Below are 21,331 nucleotides of genomic sequence, written 5' to 3'. Positions count from 1 at the left end.
ACTTTAGGATGAGTCACTACAGTGAACCAAGTATTTTTACATGTTTTGTCATCCTAGGTCCTTGAGTAAATCAAATATTTACCATTTAAATGTTGCACTCCCATTTCTTCCTCAGAGGGCACACTCTCCCTGGGTCAATTTACCTTATAAAAGCAAAATAAATCTCATGAAAGAGATATTTTTAACATTTTATCCTTCATTAGTTACGGTATCTTCTCATATGCACCTTATTCCGTGTCATTCGAGAATGTAATATATATGATAATGATGCAAAGCGTGACTAGTAAGCTCCTACTTGTCATCAAATTCGAGATTCTACCAAGCAATACTCCACTGTTTTGTAGCAGAAATATTATCCAAGTCAGTGCTAGAAGGACTAGTGTTTAATGAATCTGAGTCACAGAAAAACATCCTCCTATTTCCTTTTGGTACCTTTAGGTGGTTAAAACTGCATTTCCAAATACTTTTTTCCATGCATCTTACCTTTCTTATCTCAGAGGCCCAGAGTATAACTTAGCATAACGTTTTAAAAGTGATTTATGTGCTTAGGAGTCTGAATCTCACAGGGAAATAATGAATCTTAGGATCATAAGTTATTCAGTTTTTTGAAAACCTAATTTCTTCTCTGTGTAGACAGAGTAAGGACATAGCCTTACTCCTATGTAACTAGAAAATTAATATCCATCTTCTTATAGAAGAAGAGATATTTTGCTTATTTCTTCCTACTACAAGCAATCTGGAAAATAATGGAACGATATTTTTGCCCTCATGTCATGTCAACCAAGAGGAACTGAGTCATCACCACAGGAGAAAGAAACTTATCATAGTCTTTCATATTGGCAGAACTGCACAGAACATTAACTACAAGAGGCAAAGGAGGAAAGGGAGTTTTAAGTTTTCACTGATGTCATGATGTTAATTCATGCACATTATATAATCCTATAAATACTGTGGTTGAGCAGAGATAACCTGAGAAACAGGAGCATATGCAACCTGTGAATGGAAAATCTTCTGAAGAGTTTGTAACTGCTGAAATAATACTTGAAGAAAATAAATATTTTCTAGAGAAATAAATAAATAAAACTATAATATATAGTGGTCTAACATGAAAAAAAATGGGAATCACTTCACTAGAGGAGACACTCTTTGACATCACCTGCAAATTGACGTGACATTTTCAGAAGTAAGTCTTATCACTTTGAAGAATGAACAGCCTGGAACCAGCAGCTCTCACTGTATTTCACAGGTTGATTTTTTTGATAGTTTCATCTGATTTACTATCATCCTTGAAACATGCCATTTCACTTTGTCCTGTTATTGACACTTTGAGATTCAGAGAAACTGTTGTCTATCTGTAATTTAAAAAGGCTCTGTATTTTGTAATCCTTGTAAACTCTTTCCTGTGAGCTTAATAGTAGGCAGAACAAAAGAAAAAAATCAAAAAATGAACATTGAAAGTGCTTACACCAAACTTTTCAGAAGCATAAATGAATCTGTTGCTTCCTGTTGGCTCCTAAGCAACTTTCTTTTCCCTCCCACTTTTCACTTTGTCTTGCAGATCTGATGGTTTCAAAAGGGCATTCACATGATACTCTTACCTCTGACTTTGATATTATAATTTCTAGCACTCTAGATATTTCCCATTGAAGGACCTCCACTGGCTCTAGTGGAATCTTTTGACCATCTTCAGCTCTGAATGAAGACATTTACCAATACTTGATGCTTTGGCTTCATAACAAGGAATGAAAATAAGAAATCAAAAATACTCTTTGCCATTCAGTTGAAGGGACTTATTCAGGTATTGATCAGCTGTCAGATGAACAATAATCAACAGAGCATGGAAACAGGCCTAATCCTGTTTATTTCACAGTTGTTGACAGAATTATCCTCTAAGACGGTCTAGATAAAAGCACTTTGTGCTTTTCATTCTGAAAACATTAATTTACTTCATTGTATATTTGGATGTTTGTTCTTAATTATCTCCATTGATTGCCGTTATATAAAATTCAGCCAACATGCCCTGCTATATTTATATGTATATATAAATATTATTGTCCCAGTCAAAAAGTTTTAATTACAAGGCATACTGTTATATATAATTATTTTTAACTTTCCTCGTTTAATTTCATGCTGATGCAACAATGCTTTTAAGACAGAAATTTCATTCAATTAGGAGGAGACAACAGCAACCATCCACCATATTGCACTGAATGTGGTTTAAATAGTAGTTTTATTTATGGTTTGCAATTTGCTAAGGAAGTTTCTCTACACTGAAATATTCACGATTCAAATTGCTACAAGTACTCCCTTGCTCCTACTGTGGCTTCACAGGATCTAAACTAAATAGAAGTAATTGTTTAGGTATCAGCTGTACTTGAAGTATAAGAAAGCTAATTTTCTAAAAAAATTGTTTTTAAGGAGAAATTCTAGATATTATAGATCCAAATATTTTCCTTTGGTAGCATCATGTAATGAAAAACAAACAAAGCTAATGTAAAGAAATAGATAATATAACAGAAATTCATGGCATAAGCAAGCTTATTTTGAACACTGTTTAAAATCTATCTGGATGTTTGATCCTTTACATGTCTATGGAAAGTTTAAATAAAACTTTTTGTAGGTAAACTATAGATGTAACCAGGAATCAAAATGCTATGCTGAATGAAAGTTTCTACTATGAGCTTTTTTCAACACATATGTTGTGCAGAAGTTATTTTAAATATTAAATATTATTTTAAAAGGTTTTAATTCTTTCCATGTTTTAATTTCTTTTATAGCAAATGAATGTTAGGTTACAAGCAGTTCTCTGACTCACAGATAAATCTGACATTTGAACATAATGCCTTCTGAATGAACACATTCTGAACAAGCACAAAGAAAGTACAAAACATATTTTACTATGGGTAATTTAACTTTTATTAACACTTGACTTCAAGAAAGCAATGAACTCCAACACACTCCCTCAATTTCATTCTCATGGCTCTGCTCTCAATTAGCCCTCAGTACTCTGAATCAAAGAGAGGGTAGGTCTCCAATGTATTTCAATCACATTGTACTCCTCATTCAGGATCTGCCAAAAATGTCAAGCCTTGGCTGTACTGTCACTTAGATAAATAATTTTATCCTGGGTTTATGTATATTGATTTTAAAGCCATTCAGGATGCCTCTAAGAAATACACATTCAAGGGACCCTCCCCCCCCATAAAGACTGAATGGTGTTACCTAAACAAAATATTAACCAAACTTCATACTACCTTCTTAAAAAAAATAAAATTGAATGCCTTGCAACACCCTTAAATGCATAGATGCTAAAAGTCTGTTCCAGAAATTAAATATTTTGTTTTGGAAAAAAATGTCCTGCTAGGAATCAGACTTCTTTCTCATTTGTGGTAAAGATCATAAAAGAGAGATAAAGGGTAAGACACCCTTTCTCTGAAAAGTAGTCATATTAGAAAGACGCAGGTAGGAAAATAAGAATATGCAGGTTTAAACAAATATTCAGCTGCTACAGATTTTTTGTTTCAGCAAAAGACCATCAATTTTGTCTCTTCTCTATTGTAAAAAATATCACACATCAAGGATATTCAAGGTGCTATGCAAAGTTGATCACTTTATAAAATTCAGTGATAATTTATGTATTTCTAAATGACCGATGCTTATGAATGGAGTGGATGTTTCTAACATGTAGAAGTCCAATAAAATTGATGATTTTTTATTTCGTTTTAGAAGTGAATTTTTTTCTTTTATTATATTTTAAAATTTTTTAATTAGTCTAAAATTTGTTGATTTTAGTGGCTTTAGATCAATCTTTGAGACACAGAATAACTAAATCATAGGATCACAGAATGGTCTGGGCTGGAAGGGACCTTAAAAATCATCTAATTCCAACCCCTGCACTGTGGACAGGGACACCTTTCACCAGACCAGATTGCTCAGAGCTTCATCCAGCCTGGTCTTAAACATTTCTGTGGATGGGGCATCCACAACTTCTCTGGGCAACCTGTTCCAGTGTCTTACCTCTCTCACAGTAAAGAACTTTTTCCTAATATCTAATACATGTATATTAGGTCACCCTGATGCCTTCTCTTTTTCACGCTTGTAGTGGGTCGACCCTTGCCAGATACCAGGTACCCACTAAAGCTTCTCTCTCACTCTCCCTCTGCAACTGGACAGAGGAGACAGAAAAAAACCAGCTAAGAATTCATCAGCAGAGATAAGAGCTGGGAGAGGTCAGTGACTGCTTACCTTCACAGGTAAAACAAGACTCAAAGTGGGAATAGTACTTATATTTATTGCTAACAGGATAAGAACCAAAGAGTGAGAAATAAAACAGTCTTAAAAACATCTTCCCCCCACCCCTCCTTCCTTCCATATTCTCCCTCCTCCCCCCAGTGGTGCAGGGGGACAGGGAATGGGGATTGCAGTCAGTTGTTGTTTCTGCTGCTGCTCAGGGAGAGGAGTCCTTCCCCTGCTCCCATGGGGTCCCTCCCATGGGAGACAGTCCTTGAGGGATCTCTCCAGCATGAGTCCATCGCTCAGATAGAAGTTCTTCCCAAACTGCTGTTCCGTGGGTCACTCCTCCATGGGGCGCAGTCCTTCATGAATGAGCTGTACCAACATGGGTCCCCCACAGGGGCCACAAGTCCTACTGGGGAAAAACCTGCTCCGGTGTGGGCTTCCCTCTCCACGGGCCACAGGCCTCCAGCAGGATCCCACTCCACCCTGGGCCTTCCACAGGGTCATAGCCTACTTCATGCATCCACCTGCTCTAGCATGGGCTCCTCCATGGGCTGCAGGTGGGTCTCTGCACCCTCATGGTCCTCCATGGGCTGCAGGAGCACAGCTGCTCCACCATCGTCGGCACCACGGGCTGCAGGGCCTCAGTTCTGGTGCCTGGATCACCTCCTGCCCCTCCTTCTGCACTGCCCTTGGTGTCTACATTGTTATTCCCATGTTCTCGCTCTGTTGTTCCCTGGCTGGAATTTTTTCTGTGCAACAATCTTTTGTTCTTAAATAAGTTATCACAGAGTCATTACTATTACTTCTAATTGGCCCGGCCTTGCCCAGTGGCAGGAAGTCTGTCCTGGAGCTGACTGGCATTGGCTCCATGGAACAGGGGAAGCTTCTAGCAACTTCTAACAGAAGCCACCCATGTAGCCCCCCTGCTACCAAAACCTAGCCACAGAAACCCACCACAACACTGAACAAACCCAATCCTTCCAACCTTACCTTGTAGGAGAGGTGTCCATCCCTGTAACCATATTGGCATCTCCTCTGGATGTGCTCCAACAGGTCTTTCCTGTGTTAGGGACCCCAGGCAGAATCACCACCCTGAACCTGCTGGCCACACTGCTTTTGATGCAGCCCAGGATATGGTCGACTTTCTGGGCTGCAAGTGACTTTTGCCAGGTCATGTTGAGCCTCTCATCCTTAGAATCACAGAATCACAGAATATGCTGAGTTGGAGGGGACCCACAAGGACCATCAAGTCCAATCCTTAGTCCTGCACAGGACCATCCCCAAGAGCCTGAGAGTATCATCCAAATGCGTCTTGAACTCTGGCAGACTTGGTGCTGTGGCCACTTCCCTGGGGAGCCTATTCTAGCACCCAACCACTCTCTGGGTAAAGAACTTCTTTCTAATATTAACCTAAACTTCCCTTGAGCCAATTGCTCACCCACCCCATGATGTGTGCTGGACTTTTTGTCCAGAAAGCTCCTGTGAGAGACAGTATCAAAAGCTTTACTGAAATCTAAAAAGATTGCATCAACTTGCTTCCCTTGATCAGCTAGGTGAGTTACCTTGTCATAAAAAGAAATCAGGTTTGATAAGCAGGACTTCCCTCTCATGAAGCTGTGGTGGCTGTGCCCAATAAGTGTGTTGTCTTTCAGGTGTTTTTCAATACCTCCCAGAATAATCTTCTCCATAACTTTAACAGGCACTGAAGTGAGACTGACAGGATCCTCCCTCTTGCCCTTCTTGAAAATCAGGATGTTTGCCACCTTCCAGTCAGCTGGGACCTCTCTAGATTCCCAAGACCACTCAAAAACCACCAAGAGAGGTTTTGTGATGACATTAGCCAGCTCTTTGAGGATTCTGGGATGAATCCCATCAGGCCCCATTGAGTTGTAGAGATCCAGCTGGGGCAGCAGATCCCATACAATTTCAGGGTTGACTGGGAGTTCATCATTCTCACAGTCATGGTCCTCCAGCTCGGGGCACTGAGGCCCTCTTGTTCCATCATCCGTGTTGAAAACAGAGGGAAAGAAAGCTTTAAATACCTCTGCCTTGTCTCTGTCCCTATTTGTGAGGTGAGCATCTTCATACTGTAATGGACCAATGTTACTTTTATAATGCCTATTGCCATTAATATATTTGAAAAAACTCTTTTTATTTTCCCCCACATTTCTGACCAGCTTCAACATGGCTGCATCCTCTGCCAGTACAGACTGCATTACTTATGTGCGCGTGCACACACGCACACACAAATGCACAGATACTCACATGGACACCTACACACCCAGATATGTCCATGACATCGCTGGTCTACTTAATTGACAATTTCACCCCAATCTCATCCTTAGGGACTCACATACAGCCTGGGTTGCCAGGCTGGTTCTTCTGCCCTCTGACTAGTCTGACTTGATGTTTGTTAGTGATCACACACTTAACGTACACAACCTGCACTTGATCCAGATCCTGACAGCACAGGCACATGGATCCATGTGACCTAAAGTCCCACTCTAGCTGTTGGCACATTAGTCCGCTCTGTTGTCTCCAGTTCTTGGTGCTGTGACTCCACAGCCTACTGACCTGTGGGCTTACTCCAGGGGCTGTCATTCAGACTCTGTGTTCCCCTCTCCCCCCAATACTGAACCAAGAGTCCATCCACTAGGAAAGGAGTTAGAAATACCATTTTATAAGGTAGGACAGACTGCATTGATGAGATGCAGAGCATTGCCAGACAAGCGTAACAGCCAAAGCAACTACTTCACTGCGTTTCCTCCCCCCATCTTCACTTCTTCCCCTAAGCATCCCATAGTAAATCATGTGCTATTCCAAAATGCTCTTCCCCCGTAATGTGTACCATACCTCTAGACAGTGATCCCTCCTCAGTCCCAAAGGTACTCTGAAGAGCTGCTCCCTGACTCTTCCTGATGGGTTTCACACCAGGAAGAGGGCCTAGGAATCTCCTGTGACCACTCTGTGAAAGTCCAGGACAGGGTGTCCCTACCTTCAAGTTCCCACTTGCCTTTGTACCCCTGTGATCCTTTGTAGAAGTGTAGATGAACTTTTATCACATAATTTTGCATCCATACTGACGCGCAAATTTCTCAGCTTCAGACAGTGTCTTTGAGTCAATAATTTTTAAAGACAGATGAAGATTTAGAAGCAAATATTTAGAAGACCGAACAAACTCATCCTAATCCTGAACTGTTTTCCTTCCTACTTTGTGATTTTAACTAAAGAAAAAACAGATATAAACTGCTGCATGAAGCAGTCAGAAATCAATTTGCAGTCTGAAAATTGACAATGATTATTACTTTCCACACCTGAGAAGCTGAAGGCTGAGGGACAGCGTTTTCCCTGTGGCTGCTCAGAACATCCATACTACCAGTGTGATTGACCACACTCTATCTTTCAGTTAATATAAGGTATTCTTTACGTTATATTTGTGGACTACAAGATAACCTAGTGTGTGCTCTACAGATTCTGTGGATAAAGAGCAATGGGATTCATTATTTCTGAGACTCATTATGCAAACTGCTCCCTCAGATCCATATTATAGTACATTTGAAAATCATTCCACATGTCCAAATGTTCTTTTCATAGTACTTCATTTTTTCCACAGACAACCTACAGCACAATGGTCTGTACAAGAGTGTGTCACATTGATATAACCAGGGGAATAATATATGTGACCCAAAGGCTTTTTGTTCCTTGCAGCAGTTCTCCTGGTAATACCCCTGCAGTAATTATGAAGAATCTGCAATGATGCGCAGAGGTGCTCTTGCCTCTGGCACCCTGGGGAATTCTACAGGGACATGTCCTTGGACTTCTAACTAGATTGATGTCCTACAGGTCTTTTTTTAGCACGGTGTATGTGGATAATTTTTTATTCTAATGTTTATGGAGCTCTTCAGAGAGTGATGCCCTTGAACCCCTGCCAAAGGTATTCCCTGAAGGCCTTGTGTTAGACAAGCATAGTTTGTCCCAAATCTTTCAGAAAAATGAGTTTATTACTATTGGAGATTTTTAAGAGGATGATGACTCCTGCAATGGATATTTGCCTAGAATTTTAGACCGACAAAGCCTCTGAGAATGTTCCATGCTGTTGTTTGTCACTTCTATTAGTTATATTCATTTAGTTTTTCCCTTGTCATTCTCAAACATTTTCACTAACTATTCCTCTCATTTAGAAAAGCTCTAGTGTATTCCACGTGTTTGATGTCACAATCTTATCAAAGGTTACTTTCTATTAATTGAGTACAGGCAACATAGCAGGCAACATAGTAATGTACCTGACAATATTCTTTCCATGCTATGCAGAATAAACATTTAAAAAAATAAAATGGTGAGGAGTTAAGGTGATTAGAGATTGTGCCTCTGTCTTTCTTTTCAAAATACTTCCTAGGGTAACACTCAGAGGAAATTCTGCAGCTACTTTGTCAAAGAGCTGGAGGACAAAAATAGACAATGAATCTGAGCGGTGATTAAGATAATCTTGGTTTACTTTACAACCCAGTGGTGGATCAGGGAACATAATACTTGTCAGCTCTGAATGGGACAAAGAACCTCTGTGATTTAGCTATTGAATAACCTGCAAACGTAGGTTCTTCCAGGTATTTCTTATCAATGCAGAATTCCCACAGGAGACTCTCCTGTCTCTCCTACAAGAGACACAAGCTGAGGGCACATATAACCTAATATCCTGAACTCAGTACTAGGAAAAAGCAATATTGTTTATAAGCATTTTGCCTGAATTTCTATTAATTCTTTGATTTTTAATTTTTACCATCTTACTAAAATATATTCTTGTATATATTGAACACAGATATATGTACTTTTTTTGTTTGTTAATGATTTTCTAGTTTTCCTTAAAGAAAAAAAAAACTCAACCTCTTTGTTGCCCTGTTAGAGCCACTAGAATCGTTAATGCATACAGAAAATTCCTATCAGACGCTATCATAACTTTCCATACTCTTTCTCTATTACAGCCTATTGAATGTAACTTGATTAAAATCAGTCTGTAAGAACTTCTATTCTTATCTGCCCACAGGATTGTCATGAAAGATAGTGGTAATTAGGCTGTCTAATGCAAAAGAAATTATATAGACATATGGTCTTATACCTGTCGAGGACATATGTGTTCTAGCCTTTACTCCAGGCATTCTACCCATTCTTCTACTGTTCAGTCTATTCATGTGTGTACTGTGTAAATTCAAAGCTCATGACTTGTAAGATTAGCGAAGATTTCTGACATGGTAGAAATTATCTAATACATTCACAGGCTCTCATGGAAATTTGATCACAAGGAAATTTTATTCCAGATCCACAAGGAAATGGCCTAGTTTAAAAATCACATGCAACAAATGTAATATTAGTTCGATCAGAGCATTGAAAGTATCTGAGATAAAACATTTAGCATGTTTTAAGTTTTACATTTTGAGATTGAGCAAGGAATATTTTAGTGGAAACAGTCTTCCAGTAGTGGCAAAATAGCAATATGGCAAGATACTGATAATGGTCCTTGTGCTTTGTAGATTTTTCATAAATTTCTTTTGAAGACATTCACTCTTTTAATCATAAGAAGAACACAGTTAATTCTGGGTAAATATAAATACATACACATAACACTGAAGTGTCTTAACAATAGTTTGACTCATACCTTTTAACTGGCTTTTGAAAATACTGTTTTCTTTTTTGCTCCAAGCTTGATGGGTATTTCTGCAAAAGTAATATTTTTTAGAGCTTCTGAAATGGAAAATCAACACTGTAAGGTTGTGAGGAGTTCCCTTTTGCCCTAGTGATTTACCATTGCATGTAATTTCAAACTGGTTTTTTATATAGTGCCATTCCAATACTTGTGTATGAGCTATAGAGAAAAAAATATTATTTGCAATGTGATTGAAAGAAGCAGTATATAACAAAGTGCCACGTGATGTGCTGAAGATGTACTGGTTGTTGTTCATTGACAAAACCTGCTAACATTAAAGCTCATAATATTCTTTGAAACACAAGGCGGATGTAGAGGTGAATTGAACAGTCTGCCTTCCTTCTGTTGAAGTAAAAAAGGGGTGAAGAAATCCTGTTTAGTTTTCCTTTGTCCTGATAATTTTCATAAATATGATCCACAATCAAATGTCTCCCATAGTTGACATGGAACTTGTATACCGCTGCTGGGAAGCCTTCCCAGTATGGTTCCACTGCCACTCTGCATGTGCTGTAAAAGCTATTCTACATGCAGTAAAGTCTTTGAGATTCCTGATTCCAGAAGAGAGGGATTCTGTATGACACTTAGATTCTTTCCGTGCTGCTGTGTCAGTTTGTGCACTTTTCATGAAGCAGTTACAAGATAAAATTTACATGAAAAAACAAGAGACCTGGAAACAGAGCCTACATATGTTTTAGGAAAAGGGTCTGCTGCTACTCCAGAACATGTTCTCCTTCAAGTTTATGTTTCAAAGAAATAACAAAAATCCAGATTTTTTTTAATAGTTGTATGCATAGCTATATGAGGGTCTTGACCTGAGCTGAACTTTGTTTCTGAACCTTTGAAATGAAGCCTCTGAGTTTCACCCACTTTTTATTGACTGCCTATTATCAACTGCATTCTGCAGCTTTCTGTATTTCAGCCTCGGTCAAATTGTTACTTGTAAATGTTGTAACCAGATTTAAACTGTGCTTATATTTTTAATTCTCTCCATGTCCTGCATATGGAACAAAGGTGTCTCTACTATGAATCTTTTTTTTTTTTTTCTAAAGATAGTCTAAGAACTCCATGATTATTTTTAGGTATTAAGTAAGCAGATGAATAAGGCATATAGCATAAAAATCCTAATACTTTTTCTTTCTGATCTTGAAAAATATATGTTTTAAAGGTCAAGTCAAAATACTGCAGAATTATTTTTTATTCTTTGATGCACGTTTTAGTGGCAAAAATCCAAGGAAGGGCTAGAAAATTCATAAATATTATAATAAGTCCGTAACTAGGTTTCCATCCAGAATTTTTTCTTTATTATGGCTTTCTCATGACTTGAAGAAATGAAGAATTTTATTATATTTTAGCTACAAATCTCAGAAATTTTTATTATATGCTGAAACTAGCAAAGTTTCTCAAAGAAAAAATATTTTTAGCCTTTTGGTATATTTAGTTATTAAATTAATGAAGTTCAGGGGTTATGAACTTGAAAAGGAAAATTGATTTCTGAAAGTTGGGCTGACTTTAAAATTTAAAGTACAAGGGCATGACCAAAAAAAGCCAACAATCAAACAATATAAATATAATTATTGCTGATTTGCTTTTTTACAAAGTGACTTTCATAACCACACTGTGCATATTGTGAGTGACAATAACCATGTATTGGTGATAAATATGTTTAGCATAATTTGATAAACTGCTAAAGTAGCTTAAGTATGATTTTTTTAAAAAAAATCCTATAGTAGCCATGAGAGCTAAGAAATCGACACTGGACAAACATCAGTGAAAACAGTGAAATATTGCATATGATCAATAATTTTCAGACAAGGGAAAGAACAATTGCTTTTTTGTGCATCTGTGCATATCCAAGTAACAATTCAGTTTATGAGGATGAAAATGCAGAATAACATAATGAGGCTAGGAGCATAGTTGTCTTTTATTCTTTTTTCCTTCTTCTTTTTTTTTTCTTTTCTCCTGTTACGAGAAATCTTTGCAGTAGAGCCCTACTACATTGACAGGGTATCTTGACAAAGGTTTTACTACTGCTGTCATAAAGATTTTGTTTGGCACCAAGCATAGCAGAGACTTTCTGAATAAATTACTCAGAATAAATTCTAATGTGACCTCTTGCTACCTGAGAAGAGTAATGACACTCTTTTTCAATTTTAGTAGGTAATATACATAATGCTAATATAAATGTCCAGGTTGCTCCATTGCTTCCACAAAGTAAGCATCTAAACCAGGTGCCAGTTTCCAGAAATTTCTGTTTCCAGGGATTTATTCTGTTTAGTAAATAGTACACTGCTTTCTTTCATGTACAAGAATTTACATACTCTTTTAAAGTATAGCAGATTGTGACCTGCAATAGTGTACAAAACAACGTGCGAAACAGTAGAGAGACATTCCTGAGCCTTGTTGTGACATAGGAGGGACAACAGAGAAGCAGTTGTCGTTTTTTACCTTCTTTTCTTTGCTCAGTATGGTTTGAATTTAAACATCCCATTTTGGCTTGATGCCCCACTTTTAGCCAACACATGTTTGATGAGTTTGTTAGTGCACAACTTTTCATTTAAATTTTAGACACTTTATGCTGTGGAAGTCTGAATTGAATCAGTTCATTCTATATGCTCCTTTTAATCAATAGAGAGAAAGAGGAATGGTAGCTTGTTCATTTATGCTGAGTTAGTCCTAGCTCTGGATGCAGTAAATCACACACCAGTGTGCCTGGTTTTCCTTAGTTGACAACAGAGTATGCAGAGAACGACTGAAGCATGTATGCTTTTCTATACGTGAGCATGTAGCCTATCCCCAGATAGTAACAGATACAGTACAAAACATTTGAAAAGCAAATATGTTGTTTTGATTCATTGAGATTAAAACTATGGCATGGCATGAGAATAGTTTTCATTTCTAGGTCCCTGTATACCCAACAACAATGCAGAAAGTATGGCATTCTTGTAATAATATGTAGACTTTTTTGTCCTCATTTTGATAGTGGTTAATGTATCTGCAAGACTAGTATCTACAGCTTTATGTAAATACAAGCTAAAATAATTTGGTCAAAATCTATCAAAATTTACTTATCAATAGTATACAAATCTGTCATTAAATGTAGGTTTTATATGAGATTTAGTAATCAAAAAAGTTCACAGAGCAGCCTTCCTGCATTTGGTTTAAGACAAAGATTAAGAAAGAACATTACCCAGTATTTTGAATATTTACTTCTTGTTAAACGCATGTATATAAATCTTCTGAGGACAGCTGGGTTATTGAAAGATAAAAAGATGGAGTGAAAAGCAAATAATTCTGCGTAAGAAATGTACGTATGTGTTCTCATCACTAGTCAAAAATTTACTAATATTGACATTTAAGATTTCAAGATGCATAGAAGAAAGGCCAAAGTTGGTTGAAATACATAGCTGACATTTCTCTCTGGTGTCCTGTACTTTATAATGAAGTTATAAAGATGAGGGTATTAGTTAAATTATTTTGTGAGTGAACATGATACCTCCAAGGTGTATTTTGTTGCAGATTATGAAGTTGCTACGGCATAGAGAAATGTTGAAAGAAACATTTATAGTCAAGCAAAGAAAAGCACAGTGGAGCTTAATAAAAAATCATACAGAGTCAAAAAAATAGAAAGGACCAAAATATATGCTACTGTAAGAAAGAGTGACATTCTGCTAGAAATCTCATAAAAAACTTCATAAAATCTTTTTATTTTATTTTTCTTTTAAAAAGACTAATGTTTATAATGGAAAACAGCTGTAGTAATTAAATGTAAAACTGTTTCAATATAAGATATTTAGGAAAAAACCCCCAACAAAACACACTAAGGATACATATCCTGTATGATACAGGTATGTATCATGGTATGTAAAGGTATATTCTTTTCTTTTCTCATTGATTCTGCATGGATCGTTGTATAACAGGAAATTTCTATTTATGAACTTTACTAGTGTTGTTTGCTTTAAAGAAAAATAGTACAAAGCAGTCTTTGCAAAAGACAGTGCTAAGAGACTAAAAGGAAGAGGAAGAGTACAAGGAGCAGTAACTTTTTTTTGGACTTGTGAGAAACTCACTTGCAAAAGTGGTCAGATACTATAGGACAAGCTAGAAACAACAGGTCTACGTAGGATGATGTGATTGAGAGAATTACACCATTTCTTGAGATACCATAAAATCTGAAGAGAGAGCACACTGCTCTACAAAGCACAATGTATGGTTGTCATTCACTCACTTAAGCTCCAAAGAAAAAGCAGATAAACCAGAAAACATTCAGACCATAGAAGACCTCAGTTGTATAGATCAATCTTTCCTACATCTCTTTCTGTCATCAAAAAAACCTTTTGTTAGGACTGTACTTTTGGTTTAACTGAGGAAAGCTGATGAAAAAATCAGGTACTTGAAAGAATGAAGGGAATAAAGAACAGTAGAAAGCACTGAAAATCATTTTTAATGCTCACTTTGTAAACAAAGCTACAAATGTTCCTCTATGATCAATGACTTCAGGGGCTTCTAGTACAAAGAAGAACAAATTCAGGTTGCTTATTATGCTTGTAGGAGAGTGCCAGAATCCCAGTATAGGTTGGTAGAAGAGGGAGATTGATTGACCTTTAGAGCAGCAAGATACAGGGAAAAACAAACATCCTGTATTTTCTGTCCTCGACATATTCCAAATCCCCAGTGTTCTGGTTAAGTGAACATTTGCTAAGATGAGAATGCATCAATTCATGACAATTCTTGCTATTGCTAAAATTGCTCATATCTCAAAAAGTGACAGAAATCCAAGCTATTATGGTTTGTGAAAAAAATTGAGGGCACAATATATATCTTTAAAGACACTTCCCTTTTCTTCACGTATATAAACATACTATATATTATAAATTATATATAATAATATAAATATAATATAATAGAAATATAATTATAATAATATTATAATAAATATAATTTATAATAATAATTATAAATATAATACAAATATTATGCTATTTGATAATGGCTGATGTCACTGTATACCACTCCTCCTTTTTTACTGTTAGAAAGCATTATTTTGTTATGTGAGCAGATTTAAAAAAAAATAAAAAAAAGCTCTCTGCAAACTTTCTTCGAAAAAGTGGTGGTAAGACAGTGTTTGGACAAAGAAGGAAAAAGAATGCTGCAACTGCTCTTATCCAGAGACTCCTGCTCTGAGTTAAGAAGGTAACAAAGATCAAGTAATCCTCTGTGCTATTCCAAGGAAATTTTCTTCTTGTGCTTGCTTCTTGAGAAACAAGATAAGTCTTTCTATATCTCTTTCTAAATGAAAGAGATCTTTTTCTCATCTATCCAACACTATAGAGCTTCTGAAACCACTGCATTATTGATGAAGAAGTTGCAGACCTGTACCACAGCTTTGCCCTGCTCTTCAGAATGATTTCAAGGCAATCTGTTTTTTTGAGTGTAACTGTTCTTTCTTCAACCACTTATTTCCATAAATCCCCAGAAATCCCAGGATTGTCTCCTATTCCCTGAGGGGGAAAAAAAAGAAAACCAACTAACAAAACAAAACAAACAAACAAACAAAACCGATTCTTTTTTCTTACACAGTGAGACATAAATGCATATCTTTTCCAGATAGACATCACAGAAATATGATCAAGCTCTTAATCAGAAAGTATAAATTATGTTTTTTGAATGTGACTATGATCACCAGTAACTACTGGAGTACAATCCATGAGAAAAAGGATTAGGTTTGTACAGAGACTTTCCCATATAATGGCCTATGGTCATCCTTACTACTTTCCAAGTCTGATTTAATATTTTCAAGGTTTCCATTTATTTTCAGCATCAAATCAACATGCATTTCAAGTTGCCTGGTAGAAAGACACAGAAAAGTCATTCTTTTGAATTAAGTTAAGCTTTTATGTACCTCAGTGATAAAATCCCTGTAAATATCTATAGTAAACATATGAAGGAAAAAAAAAAAACTAAGATATTTTTATGCATGTAATTCCTTATTTCAGAAGAAAGCCCCTCTCCAAGGAGAGTTGTGTCTATTTCCACTGAACAACAGCAGAGTTAATATTTTATGGCAAGGCTAAATGTCTGTCTTCAGGTGGATATTTTAAGGGATCAAACTAGAAAAAAATATGACTTCTTGGGAACCATTTTTGAGTGGTTACATATCTGAACAAAATATGTCATTAGAAATGACCTTCTGTTTTTCTTCCACTAGTATTATTTGTATTATAACTACATGGATTATTTTTAATTTCTCTCTTTATATTCCCATAGTCTTCCCTCTAATTTTAATGTATTCCAGCTCCTGCTTTTGCAGACATCACAGAAGAACAATAGCCTTCCAGTAAAGTAACTTATTCACTTTTTTTTTCCACGAAGAATCTGCAAGATGACGGAAATTATGTATTAGCATAATGAAAAGAATATATAAACAAAAACACATGCACACACACACTAGTATGGTGAAGACTCAAAAGATGACAATTTGCCTGTTAAAATAAACTATTTCAAAATAAATATCTATTAATCTGAAATTAAAAATTTCCAAATACCCATCTATACAAGTAACACCCAATAAATGTGTAATTCCTTTTAAGACAGTTAGTGAAATGAGAGATAGGAAAGCAGGAAATTGATTCTTAATGCATTTACTAACTTGTCCAACTCATCTTTCATATGCAGAGATTGTTTGAATTCTTATCTGGGTGCTGTTGCCTATGGTCTCTTGAGAACCTTGTCAGAGTGCAATTTATTAACAGTTATGATAAATATCCTAGGAAGATTGACATAAAATGTACAAACACTACCACTCAGAAAAAAAATGTTGATATATCATTTAAAAAGTCCTATTCTCTATCTCCATCTACTGGAGGATTCTTAACAACAGACTCTGAAGGTTTTTCTAACTCTTCTTCAATGCATCTGTTATTTTCAAGGAAAGCTAAGCTGCATTTCAGGAAAAAAGACTTAAGGCTATCTCTATTGAAAATAAAATTTTAAGCATAATCTCATTAGCTGAATAATCTCTGTTTAGATATAACCATTCATATAAACATCTAAAGTTATGCAAAATAGCCCTGCTGAGAGATACCACTACATGTGCAAAGCTTAGCATCTTACAACCTATCTCTTGCCTCATGTTATTTGAAATTCAGGGTTTGTTTCCAAAGGGCTGTGGCAGGAGAGCCTACCCCAATCAGACCTAATATCCAATCAGAGAGTGCATAATATGCAATTCATCATGCAAGCCATCATGCAAGCTATCATGCAAGTTCAACTCCTGGTCGAAGGTGCTGTCTTGGTGTTGATTATGCTAAAACCAGCCTGGCTCACCAGATTTCAAATACGTACCCTGTATTTGAAACAGGATTTGACAGATAAACTGTTAGCTGGCTTGTAAATTTGTGACTAGCAGTCCATCACTTTATACTATAAAAGTCCAGTCTCCCCTCATATAGTCGGGTTCTTCTAATATAACCCATCTTGGGGTGTATGTGTTAAGATTCCTCCCTTGGCTGGGCATGCCCTCCAAGGACAATCCTCAAGGTTGAGAGAAAGAGATCTCCCCACAAGCATTGGTATCGGGGAGTTACATCAAATCTCTACTTATTACATCAAATCTCTACTTATTTCCTTTTTGCTAGCTTTAATATAAAGGTTTCAATATTTGCTTTAATATAGTGCACTATCTTATACTATACTACTGGTAGTTTTGGTGTTTATATTGTGTAGTAAATAATTCTGATTAAGAACTTTTGTCTGATCATTTCTAATACTAAATGATTCATTTTATATAAGTATTCTCATTTTACCAATCATTAAAATTTGTGGGACAAAAGTGGTTCAATTACAACTGTATAATTCCTTAAATTTAAACTGTTGTCATAATCCAAGGCTAAGATTGGATTCAGCTGCACCTCAGCTCCTCTCTGAGAAGGGGTTTAGAAAGCAAGGGAGTCCTTTTTGCACCTCGTGGCAGGGCTTTTTAATAAATTTTGTCTAAACCTTCCACTCCCACCCACGACAAAGGGTCCAATCAAGTCAGCATTCTTGCAACTAGCTCCCTTAATAAAAACAGATAGCATAACTTTCAGCATAAAACACAGCAATCACAGACACTTTAATTTAATATTTTTGTTGAAAAAGTTGAAGCTATACATTCATAAGTATTTTGGACACAAAGTGGGAGACCTCTATTACGTCTTCCTAAATTTCAGACTATAAGCCCACCCCCTCTGTTTTCCGAGGACCGCATCCTAGATGACCAGACACAAGTTCTTTGGATGAAGGGGGGTAATATGTTGATTGTCCCAGCATCTCCTGATGAAATTGAATCATTTTTGCAGAAAGGAAAGGCAGACTCAGACAATTAGAAAGAATCAGGAAAAAAAAAAAAAAGAGAAAAGAGAAAAATTGACAGTCATTATATAAAATGCATAAAGGTTTTGTTTTTAAGGCCCATGAAATAAGTGACTTCTAAAGTAAGAGGAACATGAAAGCAAGCAAAAAAAGTTGTCATTTTTCTTTGAAGTAAAAACAATGTAACTGATTTAGTTGAGATTATTTCATTATATAACATAGAAAAAAGATCTTAAAGTACAAACAACTAATGAATAGCTAGTGAATAATTACTGATACTGCTTATGGTTTATATTTTTACTTGTAAAAAACATTTGAAAGAAATAGAAGTCATGAAATATGTATCTATGAAATTATATAAGAAATACAAACATATTGCCCAGGGTATTACTCAGAGGCTACTTAATTTACAGAATCCTGTGGGAATGTCAACATTTAAAAAACTTATGTGCTAATTAAAGAGTTGATGAAAGAATCTAGGGAAAATAATCATGCACAAATATCAAGATAATGTGTACATGTACTTTCAATGTCCTTTTTTTTCTGTTCAGGTTGCACTCACCAACTGTAGGTTACTCCACTAAATATCCTAGAGACCTGATCCTCTAAATTTCCAGACCAAGTACTTAAATTAGCACTGGGAACTACTGACTGATCTGATTTCAAAAATCCTGTTTTGTAAAGGAACATGAGAGAGCTGGCGTGCTCTGAAATTTGTCTCAGAAACTGGTTTAGGATATTTCCAGAATATCCACATGGGGCTCAGTAGTCACCCAAGCTCTGGAAGTGGAGATATAACTTATCACTGCTTCCATTAGAAAATTTGGGTTTAGGCACTGTTGTTATGGTTAGTCTCATTGTAGAAACATTTAAGCAAGTGGAGTATGTTAGTCCCAGTATTTGGCACCCATTTTTCTCCTATTCTTCATAGAAAAACAGGCTTTCACAAGACCCATTTGAGTATAGGAACATCACTCCTCCAAAGGGAATGTCAGTGATGTCAAATGCACCCGGAATAGGTAGTAACAACCACAACTCACTCCTATCCTCTTGTCTGCAGATGCTCTTTTCTTATATTAGCAAGTACTGCAATTTCTTCACAAATCATTGTGGTCATCTATTGACTCATGCTCCTCTAAACCTACAAATACTGCCATCAAGTGTGCAAAGGCAGAGTGAAGAAAACATCATCAAAATATAAGAATAGCAAGAATAACACAAGCCATCCTGGTCTCTGCCTCTCCACCCAAATCCTCAGCTTTGACTTGAACTGAAAGCTATTTAGGAGAAAACATAAATCTTTTCCCCCTTGCTAGGCTAAAAAGTATTTTGTGTGATTTATGACTTTTTGGGTGACAAGACACTTTTGAACTGTTTCTGATTAGTATAATTGGAGATTTCACTCTTGGCATAAGTGGTTGAGGAAGTTTAAACTAGATTTATGTTTGTGAGCTTACTTCTCATCTCTTTCTTCTTTATTGATCTACTTAAATGGAAATGCTGTAAAACAAGTCTGTAAGTCAGCAATTCACAAGTCACAGCATAAGAATATAGTGTTCTGTCCTACCAACTATACTAAAGACTTATGAGTTCAATAGGAGGGACCCTATATCATCAACCTTATCAAATAATTATGTGAGTCTGAAAATATCGGGTTCTTACACCAGATGTCATTGTGTTTTTATTCTTTCAAATTATAAAAAACAACCAACCACTCAGCCCCCTCCCCCCCAAAAAAATCCCCCACACCAAACAAAAAAACCCCAAACTAACAAAAAAACCACCAAAGCAAAAAACAGTAGTAAAACTTTCCACCATCTGCAGAAAAGGTGAAAGCTAAAAGACATTTCTTTTATATAATTATGCCCTTTAAAGAATTACATGGTGTAAATACTCCTATATGGTTATTTAGGGATGTTCTTTATCTTGAAAAAAATTTAAAACATATTTTTCATAAAAATTGTAAAAAAAAAAAAGAGGTACATATGAAAATGCATAGTGCTTGAGACCAATGATCCATCCAGATCAGTAGTGTCTTCAACTCTGACTGCAAAAAGACACCACAGAGTAAACACAAGTGTATAAGGTACTTAGGCAGTTATACTGCCTCGACTTCTGCCTATTTTCAGCGTAGATCTTCTAAGCATGTCATAGTTTGTTAGCCAGAAACTGATTTTACTTCTGAGTGCTTTCAAATTTCTTGTCTTTCAAATTTCTTTTCAACCTGTCATATACTTACATTTACGATATTCTTTTCTCAGATCTAATGCCTTGTATAATAACAATAATGATTATGATGATGAAGTCTTTGATTTCTTTTTTTGAATGAGTCTCCCACTAAAGTCTCATATTCCAGATTGATATTCAAGACAGAATGTTGGGACACTAAGAATATGTGGGGTTTTTGCACCACAAAACAAACACAAAATTCTGTTTTCTGTAAGTTCATATTTCTTTAAACATTCCCTTTCTTGAAAAATGCTGAGCAGGTTAGCTTATTTCTGTATCTTAAACTCACCTGTTACTTTCAATTTTTAAAGATAAGTGAACACTAAAAATTAGGTCAGTCAATGATTTTTTAAAAAGACTTTCTTCTCTTAAAAAGTCCCCTTTAGTGTTGCACAGGAAATTGGGAGTGGACAAAGCTGGGACAGCTGACTCCAACTGATACAAGGGATATACCATACCATATGGTGTTATGCTCAACCTATAAAGCTGGGGCAAGAAGGAGGAGGGGGGCATGTTCAGAGTGATGGTAATTGTCTTCCCAAGTAACGGTTACACATGGCGGAGCCCTGCTGTCTGGGTGGTGGCTGAACACCTGTCTACGCATGGGAAGATTTTTCTTTACCTATTCAACTGTTTTTATCTCAACCTACGAGTTCTCTGAATTTTACTCTTCTGATTCTCTCCTTCATCCCACTGGGATGGGGTGTGGGAGTGAGCGACTTTGTGAGATTTGGTTACCAGTCAGGGTTAAGCTACGATAATTTTGTAATTGTGCTCACTATGTTTTGTCTTGGCTCACAGGCAAATCTTTCAAAC

The sequence above is a fragment of the Neopelma chrysocephalum genome, unplaced genomic scaffold, assembly GCF_003984885.1.
Source record: "Neopelma chrysocephalum unplaced genomic scaffold, ASM398488v2 Primary Assembly neopelma1_25, whole genome shotgun sequence".
In the NCBI taxonomy this organism is placed as follows: domain Eukaryota; kingdom Metazoa; phylum Chordata; class Aves; order Passeriformes; family Pipridae; genus Neopelma; species Neopelma chrysocephalum.
This window is presented reverse-complemented; position numbering follows the sequence as displayed.